We start from the raw sequence: 12,511 nt of genomic DNA on the forward strand, positions 1-12,511 counted from the left end.
ACAATAGAGTTTTTAAGAGTCAAGAATGATGCATTTGTGGTACTTTCCAAACTATTCATTTGTTTTATCTAGGGGGTTCAAACTTCTGCCAGAGTTCGTTTCCTTACAAACCAAACTCTTCCAGTTAGGCGTTATGGGATAGCGATTTCTTAGGCCGCTGTGTGACGTCACTGTAGAATGACGAAAAAACATAACGTCAAACGTAAACAACTTTCAAAACAAGAACGTAAACATCAAGTTCATTACTTTACACAATAATTTGAACAAAGTCTCCCTACTTTTTAATGATCTTTTGATCATTTTATGTTTAAAATAAAATTCATACTTTTATATTAATGCTTTTAATGTGAATATCTTCAAACTTTTAATTATGAACTACTTCTTTAGTGTTATTTGCCGGCGTGATAATCGCGGACTCACAATATACAAATCTGTATATTGTACTGCGTCACACAAACTTCCACCAGAGTTCGTTTGCTCACATAGGTGACATAATGAGGCCTCGACGGGGAGTTTGGTATACCGCAGTGACGGCGACATTTTTCCGGAGGCATTATGGGTAGTCCCCATCATTTTTCAGCTGATGAAGAGCAAACCACGTGACTCAATTGCGTAATCATTGGAGGAAGATCATCGCGTTGCTTCGCAACGCGAGCTTCGCTCGCTTTTAAGATATTGTAAGTGTTATATGCAATCATTTGAATACAATTATCAACGTAACGTTTACCGGCGTTGTTAGTTCTTACATATAATACTTCACTGGCGCTGCGAGCAATCGATTCTGCATGATGAATTTTTTATGTTTATCATCTCTTGGCGGGAAACTGTCAAGCGTCACGTGTAGTCACGGTAGATTATATACATAATAAGCCATAATTTTTAGTAAGTTAGGCGAATTCCAGATTTATTACCGTGCTTCAGTCAGTAATATTCCTCGGTTTAACCATTGTTTTGTGCAATTTCTTGAGAATTTGTGGTGAGGCTAATCATCGGAAAGTACAGTACGTACTACGTGCACATCACTGGGCTCATGGTATACCGAATTCGAGATCATTGACGGATGAAAATTGATTGAATTGAATAACTTTCGTAATATATACACGTATTTTTACGTATTTGAATAGGTATCTATCATTTGTTGCGTATTGTGAAATAAATTTTGCATTAGTTTTTGTTGTTTCAACCCCAACCTCCACCCCCATATTATGATGTCTAACTCGAGACGAAGTCCATTTTATGGGAGCTCATCAGAATTCGACAGAAAAACTTGAAGACTGGGCTGACAGATTACTGTCTTTAGCATTGAAAGCTTTTCGTGACCTACCAGAGGAGCATGTTTATTCACAAGCAGTATGGATATTCTGTCAAGGCTGTTGTGATAAAGAGGCCGATCAACAGGCTGCAATGTCCAGACCCAAGTCCATTGAAGAGGCCATAGATAAAATCAAATGGTATCAACATACTACAAAAGTCATCTACGGTAAACCAATTAGAAGACGATTGATTGATTGATTGAATATTGTTTTAAGTCCCTCTCGAGAATATTTCACTCATATGGAGACGTCACCACTGCCGGTGAAGGGCTGCAAAATTTAGGTCTATGCTCGGCGCTTATGGCCATTGAGCAGGAAGGGTACTTTATCGTGCCACACCTGCTGCGACACGGGACCTCGGTTTTTACGGTCTCATCCGAAGGACCGCCCCATTTAGTCGCCTCTTACGACAAGCAAAGGGGGACTGAGGACCTATTCTAACCCGGATCCCCACGCGACAATTAGACGACGAGAGTATGTGGCAGACTCGGATGATGAGATTGAGTCTGTGAGATCTATTAAAGCAGCAGTGAAAATGACAAGGAGCAATACTCTACGAGTCAAGCAGATCAGCTACAGTCAATGGAGGCACAGATTAAGATTTTGGTAGACAATATGCAGATGCTTCAAACAAAATTGCACAGCATGGAAACAAAACCAAATTCAAGACGCCAAAATACGGAGACCCGTACATGCTTCAATTGTCACAAACAAGTTCATCTAGCCAAGGATTGTAGAAAACCGAAAAAGTCAACCTTTCAACAGAATAATGGTCAGAGTACAAATAGGGGTTCATAGACAAGACCTTATACAAAAATGGGCAGGGCCAACAGGCGTAACTCTGACCCGTATTAGTACAGAACGCCGAGAGAACAACAATCCTGATTCGGACAAAACAACACCTAAGGTAATGAAGTTTACTTCGAAGAAACGGAGAGGACATAGAAGACCTAAACATAAGAAAAATTCAGAGCAGAGACCACCAAACGAACATCAGCACACTACCTATTCTGAAGAGAGAAATGCTGATATTGACAAAACAATTACCATTCTTCAGTTAGGATCAGCTTCTATGTTGAGATTGAATGTAAAAGTGAGCTCTAAGACATTGTTGCAGTAATAGACATAGGAGCTGAAGTTACTATCATCTCGGACAGAGTGTATGAATCACTAAAGGAAAAACCACCTATCAAGAAGCATACTGCTATGCATGGGGCAGGGCGAAATATGACAATGAAAACATTTATCATCGGTCCAGTTGACATTGAGATAGGAACCAAAACTTACACATCTGAAATTTATGTAGCTCCGATGGATGATAATATGCTTTTAGGCTTGAATTTTATGTGAAAAAACAATGTGGTATTAGACTGCTGCAAACAACAGATTATGATTAACTCGGACACACTTCATATGTCATACGTGAAAAGCAAGGAACTACCTAAAGTATCCAGAGTTACAGTGCCAAATAAAACGGTGTTGCCACCGAATTCAGCAGTTCACATCAATGACAAACTTGCAGAAAAACTGCCTAGAAGTTGCATTATTGAACCACATGAGGATATTCCAGTTTTGATGCCAAGATGTATGTATTCTGAGCATACAACTCCTCGACTTTGTTTAGTGAATGCCAGTGACATATATTTTACCATTCGTAAAGGCACTGTGATTGGGGAAGCGGTAGAAGCTCAGCCATTAGAGTTGGCAGTTGATTCAAAACCTGCAACTACGTTCTCAAAGATTCCAGACTACTTGAAACCATTTTTGCAGAAGTCGGTCGTGAATTTTAGTGAATGTCAACAAGAACAGCTGGAAAACTTTGTAACAGAGTATCAAGATGTTTTCGCTGAAAATGACTTTGATCCCGGAAATTTCTCAGAGATCGAACACTCCATCGATACAGGTACAGCAACTCCTGTCAAACAAAGAATGAGACGTACACCATTAGACTTTGTGCAGGAAGAGGAATCACATTTACAAACTATGCTGAAAGCAGGAATTTTTGAACCGTCATCCTCAGAATGGGCTTCTCCAACCGTATTAATTCGTAAAAGAGACGGCAAAGTAAGGTGGTGTATAGACTACCGGAAATTAAATTCAGTCACCAAAAAGATGTCTACCCAATACCACTTATTGAAGAATGTATAGACACATTATCTGGCAATGAATGGTTTTCTAAATTGCATGCTAATTCAACGTACTATCAGATTAAAGTAAAGGACAGTGATAAAGAGAAAACGGCATTCATTACCAAGTATGGCCTTTTCCAGTTTACTCGCATGAGTTTCAGACTCTGCAATGCTCCATCAACTTAGGCTTGACATCGGGTACACGGGAAAGAGGGTCAGCATTCTCATGCTTCTTTCCAGGTTTATGTATCACGGTCATGTTGTACTGGCTCAGTATTTCGAGCCATCTTGCGATCTGACCCTGTGGATCCTTGAAGTTAAGGAGCCAAGTTAGACTCCTGTGGTCCGTCCGGACTATAAACTCTCTACCCAGCAAGTAGTGGTTAAACTGCTTTGTAAAACGTATTATATACTTTCAATTTCATCTCTTCTGTTTTCTTTAAAAGTTTGCGGGCATATATCACACGATATATGCCCGGAAACATTCCGGCCCGCAAACAATACGTCACAATCAATACCAAGCGAATTACTACGTCGTTAATTTTCAATTTTTTCGTGTTTTTCATCTTTTACTCAGTTAAACCAATAAAGAAATTGTTAAAAATAAATCATTGTTAGTTTCTAAATGAAATTGAAAGTATATAATAAAAAGGTTATAGACTTTGTATGGGAAAATATGACAACCTCGTTTTTTTTGTCGCGGACGAACCTCGCAAGCTCGGTCCGTGTACGCGCCAAAAAACTCGGTCGTCATATTTTCCCATACAAAGGCTATAACCTATAACTATCGCTAGCTTGGTTGTTTAACAATGATAAGTAAGATGCTAACCAGGAGTCAATCACGTAAATAAGTCACACCTGTTTGGAAATTTCCTTTGCAGATTCAGATATATCTATCGTTAATAGTACAGAGAGTCAACACTGTAATCACGTATGCAGTGCCTCCCGTATTAGTGGGTTCACAGTCATTGCATATTCACCTGAAGAACTGAAAGAGTTTCAGAAAAAGGATTCAGACCTTGGATTGATAGGACCTTGAGTCTAATGAAGTCCCACCTGAGGATGAAATTTTCATCAGTAGCAAACCAGCAAAAAAATACTGGGTAAATAAAGAGATGTTTTTTCTAGACGTTGATGGTGTACTACGCAACATTCCGAAGAATGGTGGAGATCCAAGATTAGTTGTCCCAGAGACTTTGGTAAATGAAGTACCTGGACTTTGTCATGGCTTGCCAGTCATGGGACATCAAGGAGTGTCAAGAACATATTTAAAGCTGACATGAATTAATAAATATAGTATAATTCTATATGTCCGCCATATTTCTTTGCTAATCCGCCATATTAGTTGGATATTCTATTGTTATATGTACCAGGGTTCGCATGGTATATAAGGGGACGAGTTTTGCTATGCTTCACTTCACATCAGTGTCTTCGATTTACCTGTGTGGGTAGCTTCGACAGGTAACACGTACATCTCCGATACTAATTTATAGGACAAGAAGAAGAAATGAAATCACGTTTTGAAACACCATGCAGTGCTCAAAATTACAATAAACATATCGTACAGTAGTAAATCATTCTAAGAGCTTTGGATAAATAAATATAGAATGCCTTTTCTTTACGTGAATGTGCGTACATTTGCAATAAATGTCAAAACTATACAAAAACGGAGAAATATTTCATCTATTATCTAGATCTATTGATGAAATGGAATAAGCAAAGGGTATAAAATCTATACCATTCACACTTCAAGCAAAATGCAAATACATAAATGCTACTGTACGTATAAAGAAGACATGGTCATGTATGCTCGCCATGAAAAAGCATCGAATGCGGATGACTATTTACCTGTGTCTACTCGTAATATCTGTAAAGGACCGAAGATGTACGTGTACACTTGTCGTCGAAAATACTCAAAGTAGTAGTAAAACTCCCTTTATTAGTATAATCCATGAAACAAAACGGTACACTCCATTTGTATTCCAACAGTAAACAACATTGTCCATTGTACAGACTGCGACACACTTAGCCCGTGCCGATCAGCTATCTTCAATCAGGGGAAGTATCAGAGTAGAATATTTACCCTGTATTGTGCATGGACCCTTATACCGTATGATTTACTTGTCGAAGTATTGCAGATTTATAAATCAGGGAATCATTTAGGTACATAAATTGTTTGTGCATAGATAATTTGCATATACAACACTGCACGAGTGTATGGGATGAGAGAGAGAAAGAGAGAGGGGGGGGATTCAAACGATGATCTTGTAATAATCGCGCTCTTATTAAGACAAATGATATCGTTAATTCAATATAAGAGAACAGTAACTCAATATTGCCCTTATTAATTGATAATACAGATTTATTTGATTCATTTAAAGCACGCAATAATTAAAAAATAAACATATCTTTAAATAATGTTATTTTCAATTACTTCATTTTATGCTAATTCGGCGCTCAATAGATCTTATATATCTATGCCATTTTGCTTTATTACATTCTGCGTTGAACTCGATGCAAAGTGTAGTAATGCAAAATGTAATAATTGAGTTTATCATATGCATAGTTATCAAGCACATAATTTTTTTTTAATTTAAACATATTTTATTGAGAAACTCAACAGGATTGGGCAACAGGCATAGCCTATGTAGGCCCTCTCCCAAATACAAAGGTCAAGTACAAAGGTACATAGAATCAAGGGGAGGGGACAAGAGTGTCTGTCCCCCACCTTTGATAACAATATCCATTTTTTTGTTATTTTGTTTCTTTGTTTTTTTTTTTTTATGCTTTCCGCCACACTCAACAATTTTTCAGTTATCTGGTGGCGCCCAGTTTTTGTTGGTGGAAGAGAGAAACCAGATGCAATGTACCTGGGAAGAGACCACCGACCTTCCAAAAGTAAACTGGGAAACTTTCTCACTTTCCGGCGCGAGCGGGTTTCGAACCCGCGCCGACAGAAGTGAGAGGCCGTTATTTTGTAATGCAAGTAAAAAATATATTGGGTGACAACACCCCCCCCCTCAAACTTGACCCCAGCTTGAAAGTTCTGATATAATAGTAGAGGACACACATCACCACCAATTAAAAAAATGAAGATATTATGAGGAACTTATAGTAGAGGACTCTAACCACCCCATCCCACCCCCAGCGATGGAAGAAAATGAAGTGTAGGGGGAAATTATTGAGGCAGTCAAAGTAAAAGACTCTTTTAACCCTTCACCCCCACATTAGGACTTTGAATATCGCATGAAACATCTTGGTTTGTTTGGGTTTTTTGTTTTATTTTATTGCTATTTTCGTTCATCTTTTTTAATTATTATATTGAATGGCAAGAAATTTTGAAGAATCCAATTTTCCATTTTTTTTTCTTCCTGTTGTATCCCCCCATGAAAAATGACGATACATGTCTGGTTATTACATGTACATTTTGCTTTTCAACACATGCATACATACTAATTGTATGGTGTAGAATTGCACCCTTTACCAAGTTTTCCTTCATTTACACAGTGTAAGGAATGGTAAACCAAAATCACAAAACAAAATGCATAAAGGCCAAGATAGTTTTAAGCGAAGGAACTTCATTCACGAATACATAAATACATGTATTCAGAAAAATCGCATGCATGCATTGCAGGACTATAGCATGTTTCTGTAACATGCCATAATGATTATTTTCATTTCGTAGATCTGGCGCCAGTGGCGTAGCCTGAGTTAATTAATGTGTACGCCTATTGTACGGCGAGGGGTCTGGGGGCCGCTCAAGGCCTCCAGCGGGTCCAGGGCAGGGGATCCAGGGGGAGACTAATGTACCGCAGATACTGCAGACACTTATTTTTCACCTATGTTTGTAGCATTTAATAGGGTTTGGTTTTTTTGTTGTTGATGTGTACGCTCGGGCGTTTTGACGTAAACGTAGCTACGCGCCTTGGCGGAATGGATATATTCTGAAAATAGACATACCGCTGTACGTCGAAATTTCAAATTCAAATGTATTCGATAAGATGTTAGTATTCATAAATCAGTAAAATTCGTGTTGAGGTTTTATTTGATATGATACAGTGTCAATCTACTGTAATGCATTAGTAGGATATGCAAAAGGCAAGAGTATAAACATTTTCTAGTATCGATATCTATATGATCACGAAAAAACATTAAAAAATTTATATCGGGATTCATATGCCGATTTAGATATCAATAAAAACAAAGCTGCATAGTTTGGGGAAGGGGGTTCTAATGAGTCTGGTGAAATTAAAAGAAGGAACCCTACATTTGCATTCAAACTAGATGTACTTCAAAATGAATTCATTTCTGCTCTGACTGAAAGCATCATTCTAAATCCGGGAACGAATCTTGCATACAAAATAATTAATAGGGGAACACATAAATTTGAGCTCCTTTGGAATTTAATGAAATGCAGATATGCACCTTTCTTTCAACACGAATTGATATGTTGTTTCAGGCACGTATACAGGGGGTTGAGGTGGGCAGGGAGGCTGAGCTGGTCTGCTCTCCCCACTTTTTTGACAATTTACTTTTTTCCGTTATTCTAACATACAAAGTCAGTATTTTCTACATGCACAGTTTAAACTGATATTTTTTTTTTAATTTGTAATGAATTCAATTATAAGCATCAACTCCTGTAAGTTTTTAATATATTGTCAATAACAAATTTTTAAATAGCTGGAATCTTTTAATGCTTGTAAGCTTACCATTATATCAGTGATCAATTTTCTTTCCTTCTGTGAAATGATATATTTTACATCGAAGTAGGTCTCTCTCTCTCTCTCTCTCTCTCTCTCTCTCTCTCTCTCTCTCTTTCTCTCTCTCTCGTTCAATCAATGAATATGGACATACAGAGACCGTAAATAATTATGTGGTTCCCAAAGAAACAATAAAACTATATTTTCGTTTATACATTTCCTTTTATATGTGTCTTTGTGTAATCAACTGTTTATTATGGATTGCAAATGTAATACCCGCATTTTAAAACAGATATATATTTTCGATCATTATTACCTTATTTGTATATCCAAATTTGTATATGATCATCGATAAATTTTGAATTGGGCACGCAGTATATCCAACCAGATGCTCAGTGTATATAATTAGATTCCCAATTTCTATAAACTACAAAACCTCGACCAGACAAGCATTCAATACAAGAAAATTTTTCGACTTTGACATCTCCCCTGATTGAAGACACCCTATTTGGAACGGGTGAAGTGTGTCGCAGTCTGTATAATGGAATGACAACGTGTTGTAAAGTTCTAACGAGATACAAATGGAGTTTATCATTTTGTTTCGTGGATTTATCAGAATAAAGAGAATCTAATATTTTCGGTAAGTGCACATCTCCGATACCTGTTGAATAGACGTCCGTATTTGATATATATATTTTTTTTGGCGAATATGCCATGTGCATTACATATTATGCATATGGCATGGACCTGTATTTTGCAAGAATTGATATAAATAATATATTTTATGCTCTTTGCTTATTCCATTCTATCAGTATGTAATTGGCAAATGATTTCTCCGCATTTATTTTATAGAAACTGCAAATACTTGCAAGTATGCAAGAAAAGCTTCTTTTTTTTTTTTTTGCATTTTTTTCTAAATTATCTAAACTTTCGGAATGTTGCATTGGTATACAATAAATATTTTGCAATTTTGAGCAAAGCATAATGTTTTGAAATGTGATTTTATTTGTTTCGCATTCCCTATATATTACTATCGGAGATGTGCACTGGTCGAGTCCACCTAGAAAAATCACCCAGGTGTGACAATCACATTTGGGGTATATTCGGGTAGAGTAAGTTTGGCTACTTGAGAGAAATATGGCGGATAAGATGAGAAAGGTGTACGTATTTATTAATTCATGTCAGCTTTAAGAGTGAAAGAAAAGTTCTACTGGTGCAACATGAATCAGTCAACAAAAAACTTTGTCCGCACCTGTGATATTTGCAGTAAACACAAGAAGTCCAACGGAAAGGCAAAGTGCCCCATGACAAAGCACCACGCTGGAGTACCTATGGAACGAGTACATCTCGACTTCTTGGGTCCTCTACCCGAATCTTCGAATGGAAATTCCAATATTTCAGTCATGGTGGATCAATTCACGAAATGGGTTGAATGTGTTCCTTTACCATCGCAAACGGCGGAAGTCACCGCAAGAGCTGCAGTGAATGAATTCTTCGCTAGATTTGGTTTTCCCTTCAACATATTTACAGACCAAGGGAGGAATTTTGAAAGCAGACTCTTCAAGTCCATATGTGATGTACTTCAAATACATAAGAGTCGCACGACGCCATATCGACCTTCAGCAAATGGTCAGGTGGAGAGATTCAATAGAACTTTGATGGATGCGGTACGCTGTTTTGTAGAAGTCACAAAATAATTGGGATGAACACTTGCCACAGCTTGCTAGTGCAATTAGGTCGTCGGTAAACCGCCATACTGCTTTCACACCAAACAAACTTATGTTAGGTCGAGAAGTAAGTGTACCTGCTGTTCTAGTATTTCGACCACCAGATACCAAGGAATCCATTGATCATGTGAACTATGTTTCAAAATTTCAAGAATCTATCCGCACAGCTCATGAGGTAGCTAGAAATGTATTGAAGACTCATCAAATTCATATGAAAAGAGATTATGATGTGAAACTCTACACTAGGGAATATGCAGTTAGCGACCTAGACTACGTGTTGGATAGTGCTAAAATTATGGGACGTGCTAAGAAATTAGACCCGGCATGGAAGGGACCAGGCATCATTGTACAAAAAGCTTCAGAATACAGTCTGCACTACTAACCATGACAGATTGAAAAAGTGCCATGACAGAAAAGTGCCTACTTGGTCGCGTCGATGCCAGCATCGCCTGCAAAATTGAGAAAATGTTATCGAGTCAGAATCTGCAGATGCATTTTGTATATGTAAAGAACCTACCGATGGACGCCTCATGATACAGTGTGATGCTTGTGATAATTGGTATCACGGAGCATGTGTCACGATCACTCAAGAGGTAGCAGATACCTTAACGACGTATATTTGTCCTAGGTGTCAAGTGTAAACGCACACTTTATATCCTATAACTAATTTGTGTTGTTTTGTTTTTTAATATATTGTACAGGTGTCATGGAAAGAGACACTGATGATTCTTAAGAATTTGTTACAGAGGATGAAGCCGATTAGACGGATGAAGCTGATCAGCCAGAGGAAGTTGAGGAAACAGATGACAAATTAACAGATTGGGATGATTGGTGTCCTGCCACAAAACGTAGACGACGCGACCCAAGTGTTGAGGCAAAACAGGAGTCGACTCGAGGGGGTCCTGTGAGAAACAACAGTCTGAAACATCATGCTTGGGACTATCATATTCCTCAAGTATTTTGGGATCGGTCTTGGAACGACCTGAATGCTATGCTTGCATATCACCAGTTGAGGGCGTCTTGTCTGGAAACCCTGGCGAAGTGTTTCAACGGTCCAACAGGAAGTATTCAAGACCTCGTGGAACACGTCAATAAGGAGATCAAATTGCCATGGGAGTACCCTATAATGCATCGGACACTACAACAGATGGGTCAGTTAACCCGTACTATGCAGTGGCCGAAAGTAGAGGTGTTCGAGATGCTGCCAATAAACTTTCCTGCAGTCATGATACACTGGAGAATTCTGCTTGCACTAATATGCACCATGTCAGCAGACAAAAGAATGGAGATCAAATCATTGGGCCTTGACAGATTAGTGAAGCTAGAAAAGCAAGTGAAAGTAAGAAGGGTGCGTTTCCAGAAGGCTGAGTCATAGACAGATGCAGAGGATACTGATGATGAGTGGACAGTTGAAGACGAATGCTGGAGTGATGTAGACACCCCAGTGCTCCGAGTTGCTATGAAGTGATCATCCTTAAGGAGGGATACTCATTGGCGATGTCAGAGCAGGACAAAGTCAAGACAGGAGGAAGTATTTCATTACTGAAGGGTCCTATGACAATTATTATAGACACTGGACACCCTAAGGATAAGGATCTTATCTTAGAGGAGCTGGAAAAGAATGATGTATCGGTTGCCGACATTGAGTGCTGTGCCTGCACACATGGTCACATTGATCATATGCGAAATTTAGATATTTTCCCGGATGCGGTGTATGTCACATTTTCAGACATATGCCTTGGTGACTTGCACCATATGCACGATTTCCAGTCGGACCGGTTTTTTCCTATCGATGATGATGTAGAAGTGATTCCTACTCCAGGTCCTACCAGTGCTGATACCTCCGTCATCGTGAAGGGCATCTGTTTGGAACCGTTGTCATAGTAGGTGATTTATTCCAGTGTGAGGAGGACCTGGAAGATTCAACACTCTGGAGATCGAGGAGTTCCGACCCAGAACAACAGGAGAGAAACAGGAAGAAAATTCTTCAGATGGCAGATTACATCATCCCAGGACATGGAAAGATGTTCAAAGTTCCGACTCTGTACTAACTTGGGACTCACCGTGTGAAATTAGTTAAGATTATTTGTTCCGTTAGGAAGACATGCAGAATATAAGGATTTTATATATATATATATATATAGTGTGTGTGACATTTATTTCAGATATGGTGTTTATTATGTAAAATAGGTATCATACTCATAACATGCTACTTAAAGTGTATCCTACTTTGAATGCACATATTCTGTATTTTTATATATTTGAAGATATACATTTCCAAATTACATGTGTATGTATGAGTGAGAAAGATAGATTATTATTAAAATTTATTATTATGTGATATTTGGAGTAAAAGTTTGGAAGTTCATTGTGAAATGGTCCCGTGGGGATCCGGGTTAGAATAGGTCCTCAGTACCCCTTGCTTGTCGTAAGAGGCGACTAAATGGGGCGGTCCTTCGGATGAAACCGCTAAAACCGAGGTCCCGTGTCACAGCAGGTGTGGTACGATAAAGATCCCTCCCTGCTCAATGGTCATCAGTGCCGAGCATAGGCCTAAATTTTGCAGTCCTAGGCCTAAATTTTGCAGCCCTTCACCGGCAGTGGTGACGTCTCCATATGAGTGAAATATTCTCGAGTGGGAC

This window comes from Ostrea edulis, chromosome 2 (genome assembly GCF_947568905.1).
Source record: "Ostrea edulis chromosome 2, xbOstEdul1.1, whole genome shotgun sequence".
NCBI lineage: Eukaryota > Metazoa > Mollusca > Bivalvia > Ostreida > Ostreidae > Ostrea > Ostrea edulis.